The sequence below is a fragment of the Crocodylus porosus genome, unplaced genomic scaffold, assembly GCF_001723895.1.
Source record: "Crocodylus porosus isolate Cpor-Errol unplaced genomic scaffold, CroPor_comp1, whole genome shotgun sequence".
In the NCBI taxonomy this organism is placed as follows: Eukaryota; Metazoa; Chordata; order Crocodylia; family Crocodylidae; genus Crocodylus; species Crocodylus porosus.
The window spans coordinates 27,991,051-27,995,797 of NW_017728948.1; the positions used below are offsets into that span (position 1 = coordinate 27,991,051).

The window sequence follows — 4,747 nt, forward strand, 5'->3', positions numbered from 1 at the left end:
CTTTGTCTGGTGTATATATTCACTGGTTTTTCTAAAGGCAAATTTTAACAAGTGCCCAAATTAGTTCTCTCCTAACTTTCATATAGGATTTAGAAAGATATACAGCTTAGTAGTAGTCCCTTTTGCATTAAAATTTTCCTGATTACTCCATTCTCCCACATGGTGGCAGTGTTCACTCTGAATTCAACTTAGCAGAGCCTTGAAGCTGAAAATGTAGAAGAACAATGCATCTAGTTTAACTGGGTTTTTCTGACTACTTCATATCTATTGTGAGACACAAAAGGTGCAAGAAAATAAATGTTTAAAATGCATAGGGGAAAAAATAGCAATGTGTGCAGCCTAGTGAGCAATTCAATATAAAAAGAAAAAAAAACAAAAAAACAAAAAAAACCCACACACACAAGGGTAATAATACTTAAAAATGTGTTTAAGAGTTTGTGCATGCCTGTCGCACAGATTCTCCACCATCAGACCCAATTCAAAATAAGCTAGAAAACTCATCTTCAAGGGCACTATTAACGCACAACCACAGCAAGATACCTAGCTCAGGCAGAGACATCTGAGAGTTAGGATGAGATCCAGGAAACCAATGTAGCAGTACAGCCACGCTCCATTCAGCTGTGTGGCACACGCTTATTGAGCTTTCAAATTCAATGAGTCCATTCAGCTCAGGCTCCAAAACCTAGGGAGTAAGCCCTAACACAATTTGCCCTCTTCTTCCCCCCTTTCCTGTGCCAAGTTCAGGGGCAGGGGAAGAGGGGGGGGGATAAACAATTGCAGTGCTTACCCCTCTGGACTCTAGGTCACACAGAAAAGCCTACACTGACCAGCTGATGAACTCAGAGCTCTGTGCACAGGCAGGAGCCTGCACTGACCAGCCAGGAGCTCAGAGACCTCATTGTGCAGGTGAAGCACAATAGAAGGGGAGGGGTACCCCAACTCTCCCACCCGAGATCCAGCCTTGGATCCATTTGATATAGAAGTCTAGGCAGCGATGGAGAAAGCCTTTGACACACAATCTGTCATTAAAAAGGGTAGTTCAAGTTCTTCTGCATGTGAAGTTACCAGAACAAAAACAAAACAAACCAAAGTTCACACTTCTCTTAGAGCTGTGCTCATTTGTGTTAATGTTATTTTAACTTGGAAGCCTAATGATGGCTCCAAGGGTCAGATTTCCAAAATAATTTAGGTGAAGAACTTCATTCCCAACGTCTGTGACATGGGGTAACAGCCGAGCATGCAACTTTGGTCACTGGATTCACAAAATGATAAAGCCACTAAGGGTTCCTAGCAGCATTTTCCCAGCCCAAGAGATATCAAATGCAACAAACTACTCTTTTAAGTGAGGGCCAGATTTCCTACACAAGAGCTTAATGCATTTAAATGAGGTAAGGTTCTGCTAGTGACCCTGAAAGGGTAATAATTGCAGATAAAATTCTACCCTCAATGTACTGCCCATTGACAGTACAGGTTGCTTATGACATTTGTTTTTCAGCCTGCTCCTACAATCTGTATAATTTGACTTTTTGTTGCAACAAGTTTAGCATATCTAATAAACAAGAGAAAAAGCTTAGTTACCTTGCCTGAAGTTACTGAGGAGCGTGAGGGAGTTCAGTCAGAAAAAAAAAAAACCCACCCAAACTCACAGGCCATAGTTACAAAGTTTTAGATGGTAGCAGGCCAGGGAGCCTCAAGGCTGCAGTGCACAGCTTGCATCTGCCCCCACCCTGCATACAAATCGGGGGGGGGGGGCCTGTGCCCCCCCTGCCGTGTCTTCTTCCCTGGGAAGGCATGCAGCAGCAGGGGGCTAGCTCCTACCACCCCCAGATGATCTTCCCATGGATCTCTCCTGCTCCATCATGGCCCCAGGCACCACCCTGGCTGGGCAGCAAGGGGCCCAGCCCCTGCCCCACTCCCTCCTTCTCCATGGGTTCCTCAAATCTTCCCTCCACCTTCCTCCATAAACTTACCTGCAGGCAGCTGCAAGGGGGGTGAGACGGTAACTGCTGTTCACTGCTGCTGGGACTGAATTCCTGGCCATGTTCTTGTGCATGCATGCACACGTGCATGTGGCACTCCTTGCATCCTGCAGCCCCTTGCAGGCTAAAACTGTGCCAGCTTGCAAAAGGAAACCCATTTCCTGCATTTTTCCCCATGGTGAATGGAAAACTTGGATGCCTGTATGATACTACGTGTCTGGGACAAAATGCTGTCCTGGAGTCATGTAGCCTAGGACCAGGACTTGATATACCCATTTTAGGACTACTCCACCCAAGTAGGCATGGGTGGTCATGCTACCCTCTTCCTGGGGGCAGGGAGAACATGGCCTTGGCCATGGGGTCTCCATGTACTTGGCACCCATGCCATAGGCCCATATAGAAAGTTCTCCTGTTTTCTTTATCAGTTTGAACCATGCACAGAAGCATGCTAGTTCTTTAGAACAAAAACCTGGAATGCAGGACATTGGAGTATTTTCACATGTGACTGAATTTGAAGGTAGTTCCACCATCCCAGTGTTTTCATAATATACCAAGGTCCATTTCTGATTGAAGTGGAGGATCTCTCACAAAACATGTGGAGTGTAGGAACTAAGGATACCCTTATCTGACTGCACTCCAGAGCTGAACCAACAAGAGAGCATACTGTTCATGAAGGAGATGAAGCCATGAAACATCAAGTTCATGTAAATTTATTTCATTGTACTAGAAATGAGCTTGTTTCCATACATCCAAGTACAAACAAAAGAAAAAAAGGATATTGGAAAATAGAAAAAGAAGAATTTCATTATCTTGAGCCTCCAGATGTCTTGATCTCATCTCCCAAAGTTCCTCTTGCATTTATTTACAAATGGAAGAACATTTCAAGCTTAGCCAGGAAAAGTCATATACTGATCCACAAGATACATTGTTGAAGAGACTTGCCTCTCTCTCCCCCCCGCTCTTTTTTTTAAGTATGCACATTAACATTTGGCCACTCAAATAGCCATTAATGAAAGTGTCCTTGGCCCCAATTTCCTTTTGGCAGATGAATGAGATCTTCATTAAAAAAGATGGATGAATAGAAATAGCTAAAGTCATGGCCAAATACAACTTAACAGTTCTATCCAAAATTCAGAGACATAAAGGCAATCCTAGAATATGCTATGTGCTAGCTATTGTCTATTAAATGCAGATGTCACAGCAAATCTCTCACAATTATCATCAGCTTTAAATTTTAGGTCTCATTTGATGGTATATTCAGCAGCACCCGCCACCACCACACTGAAATAAGCTTCTCTCTCTCCTGCTATTTCTCCAGGCCTCCTCTCTCCCCCTGCTCTGCCTCCAGTACGAGAAAGGAGACAAGTCTGCCTTTTCAATCCACATGCGAGAAAGGGTTGCAAAATCAGGTCCTAAGTCTTAAACCTTAAGTTACTCTTACAGTATTCCTATGGTGTCTACTCTGTTTTACCTATAGCAGCAATTTTCAAAAACTTTGCTTCTGAAAACACCACAAAACAACATTTGTAAGAATCTCTTTGTAAGCATGTGCATCTTAAGTCTTTATTTTAATGTCTAAATATTAAAAAAAAGTATCCAAGGATAAAAATATTTCAAGTATTGAGTTATACTAAATTGATATTTATTCAGTTAAAAATAAATATATACTATTATAAATAGGACTAAACAAATGAGAACTCCATTCAGCAAAAGTTTTCCCAAGTCGTTTCAAAATCAGTGCCACAAGGCCAGAACCTTTCAAAGATTTTTACCTCCTTCCCCACAAAGAGCCTCACAACACCCCCCGAACAGTGGTTGAGGCATTCACTACTACCTGGTCTTAAAACCCAGTTTAACCAGTGGACTAGGAGCTTCTTTTGTTTTGTGCCAAAAGATGCCATTCTACTGGTAAGAAAGCCTTCCGAGTTTCATTCTAGGTGTGAGAAAGTAGGGGAGGGTGGCACCTTAAAAAGCAATTCAGAAGCAAGAGCTTTTATAGACAACTGCCTACTTCAAAGCAGTAGCTTAGATATGCCTGCAGAGCTGAGCAAACTGCCTAGCAGTTCTACCTGCTGGGGTGAGGCTCAAATTGCAGCCAGCCAGGCTTCTATCCCTTCTCTATGGGTGAGGGTGCAGGAGATTCTGGGATACTTGAGGACTTCTTTTTGGATGGTATATCTACGGGGAGTGGCTACGCCTTAATGGAATGATCTTGGTAGCACAAATCAGGGATAAGTGCCCTGCCCTGGAATCACTTTGATCTGCATAACAAGTGTTAATATGTGGACAGTCCAGGGGTTAAGACCTAAAGGAGCTGCCCAAAATTATTATGCAAGGCCCATTTTAAACAGTAATTTTTGGTGGCTCTTAACTTCTGGATTGTCTACACAATGCATCTTAATACCTGAAGCTGGTTTAAAAACATTCCTCATGCAGCTTGGAGTTATACTACTCCAGGGCAGGATCATCCTTTGATGCATGCTATTTAGCTCATGTTGCACTAAGGTGTAGCCACTCTGGGCATATGCTTCTTCAACAGCTTATATACCACTGACTTGCCCATGGGTGGATCTAGGATTTAAAAAAGTGTGGGTGGGTAGGTAAAACTGAAGGATGGAAACAGTTTAAATAGTGGAACATCAAAACCATTTAAAAAAAAAAAAAGTCAGGTGGTCATTAACACCTGTAGAACAGAGAGAAATTAAAAACAGGAGCCAGGGAGGTAATCAGAAGCCACAAATTCAATCAACACTTTTAGCAGGAATAGA

The 4,747-nt window shown here is 42.7% G+C and overlaps 1 protein-coding gene and 1 long non-coding RNA gene across 2 annotated transcripts in view; one reads left to right on the forward strand and one right to left on the reverse strand.

The window, feature by feature from the left end:
• The window catches only part of CD38 (CD38 molecule), a 47,970-nt gene that overhangs the window by 15,719 nt on the left and 27,504 nt on the right, over nt 1-4,747 (forward strand). The gene's annotated exons all lie outside the window — the stretch shown is intronic.
• Nucleotides 7-2,036, reverse strand: LOC109322367. The gene is made up of 3 exons (XR_002104364.1): nt 1,971-2,036; nt 1,579-1,592; nt 7-205 (listed from the first exon to the last, which is right to left on the reverse strand). It is a non-coding gene; the product is annotated as an uncharacterized LOC109322367 (long non-coding RNA).